At 43.2% G+C, this 15969-nt stretch overlaps 1 protein-coding gene across 3 annotated transcripts in view; it reads left to right on the top strand.

Annotated features, from left to right (window-relative positions):
• SCRG1 (stimulator of chondrogenesis 1) overlaps positions 1–15969 on the top strand; it is a 200609-nt gene that overhangs the window by 148222 nt on the left and 36418 nt on the right. Inside the window, exon 1 of one of the 3 annotated variants that reach the window (XM_040418675.1) lies at positions 6327–6413. The exons of the other annotated variants lie outside the window; for them this stretch is intronic. The gene's annotated coding sequence lies outside the window, so the exon portion shown is untranslated. Of the gene's footprint in view, positions 1–6326; positions 6414–15969 lie in introns of those variants that run through there. 3 annotated transcript variants of the gene reach the window in all.

Here is a 15969-nt window from a genome sequence, read left to right as displayed (position 1 = left end):
GTTCTCAATGGGATTAAGATCTGGGGAGTTTCCAGGCCATGGACCCAAAATGTCAACGTTTTGGTCCCCGAGCCACTTAGTTATCACTTTTGCCTTATGGCACGGTGCTCCATCGTGCTGGAAAATGCATTGTTCTTCACCAAACTGTTGTTTGATTGTTGGAAGAAGTTGCTGTTGGAGGGTGTTTTGGTACCATTCTTTATTCATGGCTGTGTTTTTGGGCAAAATTGTGAGTGAGCCCACTCCCTTGGAGGAGAAGCAACCCCACACATGAATGGTCTCAGGATGCTTTACTGTTGGCATGACACAGGACTGATGGTAGCGCTCACCTTTTCTTCTCCGGACAAGCATTTTTCCAGATGCCCCAAACAATCGGAAAGAGGCTTCATTGGAGAATATGACTTTGCCCCAGTCCTCAGCAGTCCATTCACCATACTTTTTGCAGAAGATCAATCTGTCCCTGATGTTTTTTTTGGAGAGAAGTGGCTTCTTTGCTGCCCTTCTTGACACCAGGCCAGCTTCCAAAAGTCTTCGCCTCACTATGCGTTCAGATGTGCTCACACCTGCCTGCTGCCATTCCTGAGCAAGCTCTGCACTGGTGGCACTCCGATCCCGCAGCTGAATCCTCTTTAGGAGACGATCCTGGCGCTTGCTGGACTTTCTTGGACGCCCTGAAGCCTTCTTAACAAGAATTGAACCTCTTTCCTTGAAGTTCTTGATGATCCTATAAATTGTTGATTGAAGTGCAATCTTAGTAGCCACAATATCCTTGCCTGTGAAGCCATTTTTATGCAACCCAATGAAGGCTGCACGCGTTTCTTTGCAGGTCACTATGGTTAACAATGGAAGAACAATGATTTTAAGCATCACCCTCCTTTTAACATGTCAAGTCTGCCATTTTAACCCAATCAGCCTGACATAATGATCTCCAGCCTTGTGCTCGTCAACATTCTCACCTGAGTTAACAAGACGATTACTGAAATGATCTCAGCAGGTCCTTTAATGACAGCAATGAAATGCAGTGGAAAGTTTTTTTTGGGTTTAAGTAAATTTTCATGGCAAAGAAGGACTATGCAATTCATCTGATCACACTTCATAACATTCTGGAGTATATGCAAATTGCTATTATAAAAACTTAAGCAGCAACTTTTCCAATTTCCAATATTTATGTAATTCTCAAAACTTTTGGCCACGACTGTATACGAGCAGCGGAAAGTTGTGAACAATTTTTTCATGCACTAGACAGCATGTGTTGTTTCGAGGTCAGGCAGTAGCAGCTCATATGAGTTGCCTATCAGAAGCTGAAGCCCTTCTAAGAGGCCACAAAGCTTGTCAGCATGGACAACTACGGCATCTTAGAACAGACTCTAAAGCTCATGCAGCAGGGGACGACGGCTGAAGAAGAACATCCAATGCTGTAACTGTTGGGGACCCACAAAGAGAAACTCCCATGGAGGAGGAGGAGGATGGGTATGAGACGCTGCAACTGGTGGAGTTGGAAGTGAACGAGGAAGAGTATGATGATAATCATGATGGCACCGGCCGCACCAGTTAATCGTCTCATTGGAAAAGGGGAAGTCGAGCCATAAAGAACTGGCTCCTCGGGCACACTGGCAAGAATGGTGACCTGTATGCTCGCTTGCTTATGCACTGACAGGCGTATCATTGACACTAAGTCTGATGATTACTGGATAGCCATGCTTTTTGACCCTCAATAGCAACCCAAATTGGAGGATACTTTTCCCCCCTTCAAAAGGAAGACCAAATTACGTCATTACCAGGAAACACTGTGAGTGTCTGAAAGGTACCCCCCTCTCTGCCCTCCCACGGAGTCACCCACCTTCTACCGCCACAAGTAGCAGAATCTGCAGCAGCTAGTTCAGTCTTCTTAGTATGATAGAGCATTTTTTTCATATGCCACTACAGGCTGAAGCAAATCAGCAAGCTGAAACCTCCCGCCTCAATGCCCAGGTTCAGGCTTACCTATACTCTAGCCTGTCTCTGGCGCATACCCTGTTTCCTAACCCCATGGATTTTTGGACAGGCAGACTGGAACAGTGACCTGAATTGGCACAGTAAACTAACTTTCTTCTTTCTTGCCCTGCCTCTAGTGTCATCTCAGAGAGACGCCTAAATAGACCAAAGTGTCCCAAAGTGTCCTCTGCCAGTGTCCAAAACATCACTTTTGTCAAAATGAACCAAGCCTGGATTTGGGAGGATTTTAGAATTTTTCAGGCTGAGGCCGATAAATAGATCTGGACTTCCTGATGGTGCCCCATCTTGCCACTGTTGCTGTCTGCCTGCCTTCCTGCCTACCATCATGTTTTGTATGGCTGCTGCTGCCTCCATCATGCTGCTGCTGGCCTACAATCATGTTCTGTAAGGCTGCTACTGACTCCCTCATGCCACTGACCGACAAGAGTAAAATTTTCCATGCAGCAGCGGAACCCTTGCATGTCTGGCCAAGAGTCCCAGCCCACTGCTCTGACCACATCTCAGAAAAATTAAATTTAGGCTAAGGTGCGTAAGTGCACCACATTTGTGGACTGATAAAAGTTAAATCTTCCATATAGCAGGGAAACTTTTGCTTGCTTGGTGAAAAGTCACAGTGACATTGCCCTGGCCAGAGCCCAGAAGAATTACATTTAGAAGAAGGCGTGGAAGTGTGCCACATTTGCAGACCAACGAGATTTTCATTTTCCATATAGCAGCAGAACCCTTGTGTGTTTGGTGAGAAGTACCACACCAACACCACTTGGAACAAAGCCCAGAAAAATTAAATTTAGTCTAAGGGGCATAAGTGCACCACATTTGTGGACTAACGAAAGTTACATTTTCCATATAGCAGCGGAACCCTTGCATACCTGGTCAAGAGTTTCAGCCTAAAGCCAGGGCCACACCCCAGAAAAATTTTACTTAGACAAAGGCACAGAAGTGTGCCACATTTACCACAACTAAGTGGTATAGCAGCAACTGAACCAGCAGCAACTTGGCCAGGTGGGAGTTCAACTTGCACGTAAACTAAAAGTTGGCTGAGAATAGTTTTCTCATGGCCAGACATTCTGTTATGAATATCTTACGATGAAGCGGAGAATTCTGTGAAGGAGGAGAAGCAGCCAATGATAATGACAAGGACACTGTACCACTTGGGGATGCAGGCTGTCTGCCACAAAGAAGACAAGGAGAAGGAGGACAGACTTGTTGTGATTGAGAATGCTGCCCAGTTCTTTTTTCCCACAGGATCCAGTGATGCTGCCTCGTGCTGCAATAGAGCTCTAGTACCTACATTTGTGTTTGAACTCTCAGGTCCTGCAGATCTTGCACATGGTTGTGGTTTTGTGTGCTGGCCTTGTGGAATAAAAACACCATACAGGAGTTGCTTGCACAGAGCTAGAGGCAGTCGAGTTTGGCCTAGGTCTAACACATTTTAAGCCTACCCGACAGTATCAGTGGCATCACCAGTTCCCGAGCTAACAACAGTAGAAGCAGATCTGGCTCTGACAGTTCTTTTGGAGGTTTTGGCTGCACATTACCTCCACTCTTTATTACCCCACAGCCACCACCCTTCTCCTCTGATGTCTCCTCCTCAGCACCCCAATACAGCTCCCAGGTCCTGCCCAACACACAATTATGGTCATGGTCTTCACCCTCCCACCACTTTTATCTGACTGTGATATGTCACGATGGGCTCCTTGGCACCCCTCCTGACTCCCTGCTATGTAATTGCGCAGAGTGCTCACTGTCCCCACCGTCAATAGCGTGGCTACAGGTGCAGCAACTACTACCACCAACACAGCTGTGCATGGGTCACACGCCTCCTCATGAACCTCCTCCTCAAGATACTACAAACACTGACTGCTGTCATGAAAGTCATCAACAGGGAGACTCTCTTGACTATCTTCCTTAGGGTGTAGTGGAGTTTTGTTGTCTCTTCTTAGGAAAAAAAGGTGCCCCACTAGGAGGGGGCAGTAAAGATAGAAAAGATGCCACTGAAAAGCTTCTCTGGGTCTGCAAGGAGAAGGAGCAGGCAGAATGCTGGCTCCAAGAAGTGACCTCCATGTCATCTACATAGCTGTGACTGAGAGGAGGAATGAGCCATCCAATCCACAATCTGATCTTCTTTCTCCTCAATGATAATGTTGTGCTTTTTTTAAGCCAGGGAGAATGGTGGCCTACTACTACTTCTACTGCCTGGATGGCTGCTGCTGCTGCCACTACCCAGATTCTGGCTCTGGGAGAAGAAGACCTGGGTCGTTCATTTTGAACCCTTACATCTTCAGGCATTTTATTATGAGGCCTAATGTAAACTTATGATTTTCCTAAATGAAGAGGGAAAGGCTAGTGTACGATTTGTATAGTGTCTTATTTACGTGTCACAAGGCTAGGTCAAAACAGATATTTTCTATGCTATAAAACACACATGGCAAACTTGTAATGCGATTAATCTCTTGACTACAACACCAATGTGTAACAATGCAGGAGAGGCGGGATTTCTGTCTACGGTCTAATTTGCATATAAGTTCACATGTATAACAATGGCGTTATTGCAAAATGCTTGAGCTATAATGTAATGCGTTTAATAAAATGTAAAAGGACTCTCAGGGATGTCAGATTAGGTGAGAGCAAAACATTTATAGTATGTAATTTGTATTTATAGAAAGAGCAACGGTAAGTGTGTGCTTTATGGTAACTGATATGAATGAGCCAATATACTGTATGTCATAGAAAGTTAAAGTCTCTAGGACATGATGGAGTACAGCCCAAAGACCAGGGAGTGGCAGGGGAGATGTAGCCTTAGCTGTGTGGTAATTCGCTTTGGTAGTTAGAACTAGCGGATGCAGTACAGAGGAAAAGTACACAGTTCTTGAATCAAACAGTGGTGTTTATTCACACATTGGTGTATAACAAAATGCTTGGTGTTTGTTCACACATAAGGAAAGTCCATAAACAATAAAAGTCACCTTTTCTCCTGGGTGTTAATTCACACCCTGTTAGCAGTTCAGCCTCATCAAGTCCATAGGCGGCCTGTTCGCCTTTAGAAGGGCCTGAGTCCTCCAGCCCGGCTCAAAACTCAAATCCCAGCACAGCCCTCAGTTCACAGCACACAGACTCCTGAGTTCCACTGTCAGAGGGAGGTAAATCCAAACCACCTGGCAGTGCTGGCTGGTTTTTATGCCTGGCAAAACCCGCCTGGAATATGGGGAGTAGTCACCCACCCAGCACTTTGACTACTCCTAGTAAGAGCCATCCCTGAACAGCCATGCTAAATCTCAAGGTGTCAATTAGCAATAGCTGCTGCTGACACATAAAATACCGGCTCTTACTTCACCGAGGCCAGGAACCTCGGTGACACATACCTTCCATCCCTGATGATTTGAGGTACCTTCTTGCACTGTCTGTACAATGTTCCCATCCTGTTTTAGGGAGATTTTCAGTAGTATAATACAGCTGCCATTCGCTTCCCCAGACTCCAATGATAATGACTCTGTCGACCCTATTCCAGTGTATACAGAAAGAATGAGGAGTGAGCCGTCTATTATGATTGCCCTGGTGGAATATTTTAAGATTTTTTTCATGCGTTAGTTACATAAAAATTAAATATCTCCACCAAATGTTTTTTTAAAATGTGGCATACTTAGTTTATTAAACTACCTCAAGTATGTATTTTGTTTCTCCCAACATAAATGGCATTTACTGTCTACGTCCTTCCTCTATTCCCATTAACATGACATCCTGGTACACGTGAGGGTGCACTGGCCAATAAATCTTTATCCAGCAATGACACTATATTTACCGCCGACTTATGTGCGCATCACCAAAATGATTGCAGTAAATAGCTGTGCACCTACTGTATAATTTCATAGAATTGCAATATTTCCCACTTTCATAAATTTTCAGTCTAAAAATATACTGTGTAACAGTTTGATTTCTACTATATAATAACATGTAATGGTTAAATTGCTTTTGGATCTTCCTAGGCATCTAAGTAACCATTCATTATTTATTCCAGTGAATACTGGATGGAAGGATAATCCCAAATAAACTAGTTGCAAACTACTGGTACTCTGTTCTGCCTATGAATCAATTGCCCTCATTGGAAGATCTACAAGGAAGGCTTGTGTTTAGGTCTGGTAGTGAACAGATTATGGATATCCTAGGGATTGGACTTGTTTGCAGAAGTCTGTTATTCCCAGATACCTCTAGCCAATTCTGGCAAGAAGTGAGAAGTTGTCACTACTAAAGAAACAAAGCTACATTCATGCTTATTGCTCTCAGTCAAGTCAGCTTACTCCCCGTCCTAGCATTTCTCCTTGGCCCCATCACTTTACCACTGTACTTCATTCTGCACATATTGGAGCAGCACTGATCTGCTAAGAGGTCTAAAAGACACAGAAATTTCATAAAGGGAACAGGTAAGGTCCATATTTATAAATGCTAACAATGCCTTTTAAGAGAGAAGGAAGTAATGTTTCTAATGTAGCAGAGCTGAATTTTGCTATTCAGCCCTATTGGGCTAAAACTTTTGTGATTTGTGATAAATACTATATTTTTCTATTTATTTTAAACATTGCATTGTATTGTATATAGTATTAAGGCCTTTTTGCATTAGGTTGACAATTAATAGTGATGTGACAACATATAATTTAAAAAGCATAGGATAGGATAGGATGTAATAGAATTTATATTGCAGGGGAGTATTTTCTTATGCAATATTTACTTTTCATTGAGGGACAGAGCTGCCAACCCCTCTGAGCTAAATCTCAGTTTATAGAAAACATTAAAGAGAAAGATGTCTGTCTGATCACCACGTGGAAGCTTGAGCTTCTGTCTGCAGTACCAGCACCATTCATGAGATTAAATCCTCAACTGTTTAGAAGACAAATATTTTAATTGCCATTGCAAGATATTAAAAAATGTAAAAAATAAATAAATAAATATTAACCCCTTTAGGACACAGCCTTATTTCACCTTAGGACCAGGCCATTTTTTGCAAATCTGATCAGTGTCACTTTAAGTGGTGATAACTTTAAAACGCTTTGACTTATCCAGGCCATTCTGAGATTGTTTTTTCATCACATATTATACTTCATGACACTGGTAAAATGAAGTAAAATAAATAAATTTTTATTTATAAAAAAATACCAAATTTACCAGAAATTTTTTAAAAATTGCAAATTTCCAAGTTTCAATTTCTCTACTTCTATAATACATAGTAATACCTCCAAAAATAGTTATTACTTTACATTCCCCATATGTCTACTTCATGTTTGGATCATTTTGGTAATGATATTTTATTTTTGGGGATGTTACAAGGCTTAGAAGTTTAGAAGCAAATCATTCTAGAAACTACACCCCTCAAGGTATTCAAAACTGATTTTACAAACATCGTTAACCCTTTAGGTGTTCCACAAGAATTAATGGAAAATAGAGAGATAATTTCAAAATTTCACTTTTTTGGCAGATTTTCCATTTTAATATTTTTTTTCCAGTTACAAAGCAAGGGTTAACAGCCAAACCAAACTCAATATTTATGGCCCTGATTCTGTAGTTTACAGAAACACCCCATATGTGGTCGTAAACTGCTGTACGGACACACGGCAGGGCGCAGAAGGAAAGGAATGCCATACGGTTTTTGGAAGGCAGATTTTGCTGGACTGTTTTTTTTGACACCATGTCCCATTTGAAGCCCCCTGATGCACCCCTAGAGTAGAAACTCCAAAAAAGTGACCCCATTTTAGAAACTACGGGATAGGGTGGAAGTTTTGTTGGTTCTAGTTTAGGGTACATATGATTTTTGGTTGCTCTATATTACACTTTTTGTGAGGAAAGGGAACAAGAAATAGCTGTTTTGGCACCGTTTTTATTTTTTGTTATTTAAAACATTCATCTGACAGATTAGATCATGTGGTATTTTTATAGACCAGGTTGTTGCGGTGATACCTAATATGTATACTTTTTTTTATTTATGTAAGTTTTACACAATGATTTCATTTTTGAAGGAAAAAAATCATGTTTTATTGTTTCCATAGTCTGAGAGCCATAATTTTTTCAGTTTTTGGGCGATTATCTTGGGTAGGGTATGATTTTTGCGGGATGAGATGACGGTTTGATTGGCACTATTTTGGGGTGCCTGTGACTTTTTGTTCGCATGCTATTACACTTTTTGTGATGTAAGGTGACAAAAAATGGTTTATTTAGCACAGTTTTTATTTTATTTTTTAAACTCGTTTTATTAAAAGAGAATGACACAAGTATGGCATACATGTAGCAATGTGATGGCCCACGCAGGGGCGCCTCAAAAATACCAAGAAAACAGTGATACATAAAGACATTGGCATTTATCAGGACTCTAGCATGTAAAAGGACATGATCTTAACCCTGACGGCAGACAAATCACACACATAAATGCTCCAGCATTAACATCAGTGATAACAGTGCTGTAAAGTATCTAAATATTGGTTCGAAGATCAATGTGACCCGTCAGCCGTCGAGTGCAGACGCGGTGAGTGTAAGGTGAGAGGAGAGGCACACCAGTCGCCCCAGACTTTATCAAATTTTTGTGGACAGCCCCTATGCTTATACACGATGTTATCCATGGAGACTGCATGGTTCACCAGAGTGAGCCATTGTCCCTTCGAGGGGGGGGAATCTCCCATCCATCTTATGGCAATTGCCTTTCTAGCCAGAAATAGTGTTTCCGCTAAGAAGATTCTGTGGTAGTGTGACCACGACTCTTCATCAATGACTCCCAGAATGCACATCTTGGGGCATAACGGCAATGTCACAGGAACCATAGTTGCGAGGACCTCCAGAACTGAAATCCAGAACTGACGGATGAACTCACAATCCCACATCATATGCCAAAAATTGGCTCCAACGGCATCGCATCTATGGCACCTGGAGTGGTTAATCCTGCCCATCTTTTGAAGTCTGGTGGGCGTGAGATAACTACAATGAAGGATAAAAGCTGGATCATCCTATTATTTATAGAGGGTGATACCTTAGTCGGAGCCATAAATGCCTCCTCCCAATCCTCAGAAGACAAAGAGGGTATTAGCAACTTCCATCTGTCCTCGACAGCCAACGGGGTCACGAGCAAGCGGCAGTCCAACAAATGTGTATATATCGCTGAGACTATGCCTCTCGGGCCTTGCGATTTCAAAACCCCTATAATAGGGTATTTAGAAATACTCCTGTTGTCACCTCTGAACTGGGCCTGCAGTGCATGTCTCAATTGGAGGTACCTGAAGAAAAGAGTGCGGGACACCTGGAACTTATCCCGAATCTGGGAGAATGATCTAAGCTGCCCACTCTCATATAGATTGCCCAAAGTGAATATACCATGCCTCTTCCAGTCAGATACACCTTCCAGCTTTACCAGATGTGGGAACATACAGTTATCCCATACGGGGACTTCACTTGGCAAATCCTTCTAGGAATTTAACTTAGATGCCTGCTATATCTGATGGGCTAGCTTATGTACTGGGAGAAGACCCTTTTGAATATGGCGAGATCCCTCCAGAACGGGCCAAAGCATGGGAACTTGCAAATATTCGTGCAGGTAGCATTCTGCATTTGGTCTTGAGGCATCGGTGACCCAATATCTCAGAAATCTAAGTTGACTTGCTATATAATAAAGAAAGAAGTCTGGAAGGGAAGCTCCTCCCTGTAGCCTCGGCCTCTGTAAAACTGACAGTGAGAGTTTCCTCCTAGATTTACCCCATACAAAGGAGGCTATAATAGCATGTATACGTTTAAAAAAAAAACTGGTAACTGGCGTACAGGCGTGGGACAGCAAATATAGACCTTTGGGCAAGAGTACCATCTTTACCAGGTTCAGTGTACCCATAACCGACAAAGGGAGGGTCTCCCATGTTTTAACCTTATCTTGGAATATGGTCTCTAAGGGTTCAATATTCAAGACATAGGAGAGTTGGGGCTCTTTAGTGATTATTATCCCTAAGTATTTAAACCTATCAACTACAGGCAGGTTGTTTCGGCAACTAGGCCAATCGTGGTTCCAGAGTGGCATGATGGCAGACTTGCCCCAGTTTATGTGCAGCCCGGAGTATTGCCCAAAGCGCTCTATGATTTCAATAGCTCTTAGTAGAGATGCTTCCGGTTCCGACATAAAGAGGATCAAGTCGTCTGCATACAGTCCAATCCTGTCTTCCCTTTCTCCCTCGCAGACACCTGCATAAACCTGGTCCTGTCTAAATCTAATGGCTAGATGCTCTATGGCAATTGCAAACAGCAAAGGCGAGAGCGGGCATCCCTGCCTCGTGCCTCTGAGTAAGGGGAACCTATCAGAGTGGGAACCGTTCAGTTGGATGCTAGCAGTGTTTTTTTTCTATAATATTTCTATCCATTTAATGAATTTAGGACCGAAGCCAAAGCTACCCAGCACTGCTGTCAAAAAGGGCCATTCCAACTAATCGAAAGCCTTGGCCGTGTCCAGTGAGGCCAGAGCCCATCTCTCCTTAGCTACCCCCAACTGCGCAATTACTTGAGCCCTCCTAATGTTGTCTGATGTGGACCTTACAGGCATGAAGCCCGACTGATCAGAGTGAATTATTGACGTGATAACCTTATTCAATCTATTGGCTATAATTCTGGTCAGGATTTTATAGTCCAAGTTTAAAAGTGAAATTGGACGATAAGATCCACATTCCAATGGGTCCTTGCCAGGCTTCAAGATCACAACAATGGATGCATCATACATGGAATCTGACAAGGAGCCACGGGAGTGCGCCGCTCGATACAGGTTCAATAGCTGAGGGTTTAGATTTTCCCCATACTTAGAATATACCTCTACCGGGATGCCATCTGGGCCTGGGGCTTTCCCTGTCGGTAGGTCCTTAATGGCTCTCTCCACTTCCTCTAATATAATATCCTCTTCCATAAGACCCTTATCTAGGTCCGCTAGCCGAGGATGAGACACTTCAGTGAGGTAGGACTCTAATTCTAGCCCTGAATAAGTAGCTGCTGATTTGTATAGGTCTCTGTAAAAATTATGAAAACCTTTCAATATGTCTTGCACTGATTCCATTATGCGGCCATCAGCCTCCTGTATCCTGAGTACCGGGGGAGACATATTAGTGCGTGCTATATGCGCAAGTAACTTCCCTGTTTGATTGCCTGTTTCAAACGCCTGTTGCTTAAGGAAGAAGAGCTTCCTTTTGCTCTTTTCCTCAAGATGCAGCATGTACATTCTCCCTCTGGATAACCACTCTACTCTGCTCTCTTCAGAGGGGCACTCAGTGAACGCCCTCTCGGCTTCCTTGCAGCTGGCGTGTAAATAATTTTCCTTACGTTGCGAATCTCTCTTAACGTATGAGATGGAGGATTTGATGCATCCTCTAAGGTACGTTTTCATTGTCTCCCAAAGCAATAGAGCGTCTGTGGACTCGCCCTGTACCTCAAAGAACATCCCCAACTGATCAGGGATTCTGTCATTTAAACCAAACAAGGACAGCCAGAAAGGGTGTATACGCATCTTACTGCCAGCGCCGGCATGATCAGTCAGGGCCAACTCCGCCAACAATGGGGCATGATCGGATGGACCCTGTGGTCCGTGTTTAATATTCACCAGGTCAGTATATACTATGGCATTGCCGAACAAGTAGTCAATTCTGGACAGGGCTCCCCTGGCAGGGGTAAAGCAAGAGTATTCCCTTGTTAGTGGGTTCCTGGCTCTCCACATGTCTACCCATCCCATCTCCTGCGATATTCTGGCAAGAACCGTACTGTTCCCTCCCGTCCCTCCTCTATCTGCCCTACAGCTGAATCTGTCTAAATCCTCACTAACTACTTGATTAAAGTCTCCCATACATATGAAACGGGCATTGGGATAATTAGCCACAAAACCCGTGACTGCTTGTAGAAGGGATAAAGATGCAGGAGGGGAATTATACAAATTAACAATCACATAGGGGACACAGTTAATATGAGCATGTATGAAAATGTACTGCCCTCCCTGATCTACAGCTGAGTAGTGAATCTCGCATCTGAGACTTCTATGGAACAGAAGGGCCACACCTCTGGAGTGAGAATTCTGAGGCATATATTTTTTTATTTTTGGACGATTGTCTCAGGTAGGGGCTCATTTTTTGTGGGATGAGCTGACTGTTAGATTGGTACTATTTTGGTGGGGAAGCGCCTTTTTGATCGCTTGCTGTTGTACTTTTTGTGATGTAAAATGACAAAAAAATTGTTTATTTAGCACAGTTTTTTTATTTGTTATTTTTTACGGTGTTCATCTGAGGGGTTAGGTCATGTGATATGTTTATAGAGCCGGTCGATACAGACGCGGCGATACCTAATATGTATACTTTTTTTTTCCCCCTATTTTTTACCATTTTTTTTTAACTTTATTTGGGGAAAATTACGTTTTTGTTGATTTTTACTTTTTACTAAATTCTTTGTCCCACTTTAGGACTTCAACTTTTTGGGGTCTAATCCTTTACAATGCATTCCAATACTTCTGTATTGGAATGCATTGGCTGTATGAGTAATACAGTGAGTATTACTCATACAGCTTCCGGCCTGTGAGATCCAGGGGGCTGGATCTCACAGGCTCATCACCGGAATGCAGCGCGATGCCTTCCTTAGGCATCGCGCTGCCTTCCTTAGGCATGTGTCTGCCTTCCATGCCATCGGGTCCCCCCTACAGCCGCATGGGGACCCGATGGCACCACCGCCAGCCGCCGCAACCACAGGTAAAAGCCGCAAACCGCAGGTCTGAATTGACCTGCGGTTTGCATCGATCGCCGACACTGGGGGGTCACAGGACCCCCCCCCGCGCATTTAGCGGTGATCGGAACTATACATGATGTACCGGTACGTCATGTGTCCTTAAGTACCAGGACAACATGCCATACCGGTATGTCATGTGTCCTGAAGAGCTTAAGACTAAACAGATCTTGATGTTATATTTTTCTTGGAGGATTGTTGTTGTTTTTTTTTAATTCTTTTTATTGAAACATTTTAAATTTTCAAACATGGAACAGAAAGGAAGAAAGGGAGGAGAACAAGCAATAGTTCCTGAGGTGTACATTATTTCTTGAGAACCCATCTATATCATGTTGCAAGTACCAACAGACGGATGCCCAGTGACATACAGTACAGACCAAAAGTTTGGACACACCTTCTCATTCAAAGAGTTTTATTTATTTTCATGACTATGAAGGCATCAAAACTATGAATTAACACATGTGGAATTATATACATAACAAACAAGTGTGAAACAACTGAAAATATGTCATATTCTAGGTTCTTCAAAGTAGCCACCTTTTGCTTTGATTACTGCTTTGCACACTCTTGGCATTCTCTTGATGAGGTTCAAGAGCTAGTCCACTGAAATGGTCTTCCAACAGTCTTGAAGGAGTTCCCAGAGATGCTTAGCACTTGTTGGCCCTTTTGCCTTCACTCTGCGGTCCAGCTCACCCCAAACCATTTCGATTGGGTTCAGGTCTGGTGACTGTGGAGGCCAGGTCATCTGGCGCAGCACCCCATCACTCTCCTTCATGGTCAAATAGCCCTTACTTTCAAAGTTTTCCCAATTTTTCGGCTGACTGACTGACCTTCATTTCTTAAAGTAATGATGGCCACTCGTTTTTCTTTACTTAGCTGCTTTTTTCTTGCCATAATACAAATTCTAACAGTCTATTCAGTAGGACTTTCAGCTGTGTATCCACCTGACTTCTCCTCAACGCAACTGATGGTCCCAACCCCATTTATAAGGCAAGAAATCCCACTTATTAAACCTGACAGGGCACACCTGTGAAGTGAAAACCATTTCAGGGGACTACCTCTTGAAGCTCATCAAGAGAATGCCAAGAGTGTGCAAAGCAGTAATCAAAGCAAAAGGTGGCTACTTTGAAGAACCTAGAATATGACATATTTTCAGTTGTTTCACACTTGTTTGTTACGTATATAATTCCACATGTGTTAATTCATAGTTTTGATGCCTTCAGTGTGAATCTACAATTTTCATAGTCATGAAAATAAAAAAAACTTTTTGAATGAGAAGGTGTGTCCAAACTTTTGGTCTGTACTGTACATTCAAGTGAAAATAATAGAAGAGAAAAAGAAAAAAAGGTGGGGGGGGGGAGAAAAGAGGAACGGGAGGGCTACACTTGAAGGGCGCCCAAAGTGCCTTTTAGGGAAGAAAAGAGATACCAGAAGGTATACTGAAATGGTTTAACCAGCTCCGAGATTTCAGTGGGACTATAATGAGTGATGAGGAAGGTCTTCCACTTTCGGAACAACTTAGTGGCTGATCCCTCCTTGTGCCTCTCTGCCTCGGTCCGATCATATCTCAACAACAGCCTCAGTTGATAAATCACTGCTGATACGTCAGGCATGTAGTTAGTAACTCTCTTGGCAACCAGCAGTATGAAGTGGAGGAAGATAGGGGAATTTTGAGCGTGAGAGGATTGTGGTGCCGATAAGCGAATGTAATGGAATAGCAATGTATGAGGTTATAGGGGAAGTTCGACGGACCAGTACTTCCCAATATATGCTGTCAAGTCCTTCCAAAACTTTGACACCTGTGGACATGACCATATACCATGCCAGAAATCTGAGGCCGGCTCTTTGCATTTGGGGCAATGGGTAATACGCTCTGGGAACCTGGGAGAGGCTGGGAAATTAAAACCATATTTGGTGTTGTGCATCATCTTAAAGTAGCATTCCCGCCATCTCTCATTGATGACACAGGAGTAAAACTTTGCTCAGCCCTCCAGAATGTTCTCCCTAACCTCAGTGTCCATCGTTATTTCTTCCCCTTTAGAGAAGAGCTTGGATGGTGAAACTTTCACGAAATTACCGGACATGGACCTATAAAGACCCGAAACTGACAGCAATTGCGCGGTGGTGCCTATTATGTCATCAAAGGTGTTTGTGAGTGCTTCCTTGGATAAGTCACAAACTCTATGCCTACAGAATGATAACACTTGCATGATGTGAAAAAAGCGGGAATCTGGGGGAAGGGCAGACAAATTGGAATGTAGGCAAGACACCAGGCCCCAAGGAGCCACTAGTTTTTTTTTCAGATATCTGTTGGAGAAGTTGTCTGTCTCGTGTAACCAATCCACAATATGTCTCATGAGGCAAGTGATATTGTATCCCCAAATATTCGGGAACTTCCTTCCCCCTCAGGCTTTCATAACATCAGTTTTTGTAGGGACATGCGGGGCCGTTTACCTCACCATATAAATTTAGTAAAGGCCATGTTGAGGGTGTTTACATCCGCATGTTTTAACAAGATTGGAGGATTTGGAGAGGATATAGCAATTTGGAGAAACTCATCATTTTAATCAGGTGACATCTTCCCAAGAATGACAAGGGAAGTGTGTGCCATCTCTTTAGATCCGCCACTATCTTCCCTTTGAGCGGCGGGTAGTTCAAGTTGTATAATGAGCTAGGAAGTTTGCCTATCTTCAACCCCAAGTAGGTTATATGTTTTTTGACTGAAGTAGGGGCAAACCCATTATTATGCCACAGTTGAGGGGGATTTTTGGTTTGCTGTTTAAGGATTTGACTTTTGGCGAGGGTTAATGTTATAGCCTGAGAGGGAGCCAAAGCGGTGGAGCAAGTCCATCAGAGGGTGCATATGTTGTTGGGGATTGGACATAAATATCAGCAGGTCATCAGCATATAATGCTAATATGACCTCCTTCTTACCAACTTTGATGCCTGAGTACAGATCTGAGTTTTCCAGGAGTCGGGCCAAAGGCTCTAGTGCCAAGTCAAACAACAACGGGGATAAGGAACAACCCTGCCGTGTGCCTTTTTGAAACGACAAGGTGGGCGATAGAAAACCCCCAGAGTGTACTCTCGCCATCAGGTTTGCATAAAGGCAGTTTAGGAAGATGCAAATGTGTCCGAAAATTTTAAATTTGTCCAACAACGCTCCCAGCCCGTCCCACCTAACCGCATCAAAAGCTTTTTCAGCATCGAAGGCCA

The sequence above is a fragment of the Bufo bufo genome, chromosome 2 (genome assembly GCF_905171765.1).
Source record: "Bufo bufo chromosome 2, aBufBuf1.1, whole genome shotgun sequence".
In the NCBI taxonomy this organism is placed as follows: domain Eukaryota; kingdom Metazoa; phylum Chordata; class Amphibia; order Anura; family Bufonidae; genus Bufo; species Bufo bufo.
Note: the sequence above shows the minus strand (reverse complement) of the source record. Positions and strands in the feature narration are given on the sequence as shown.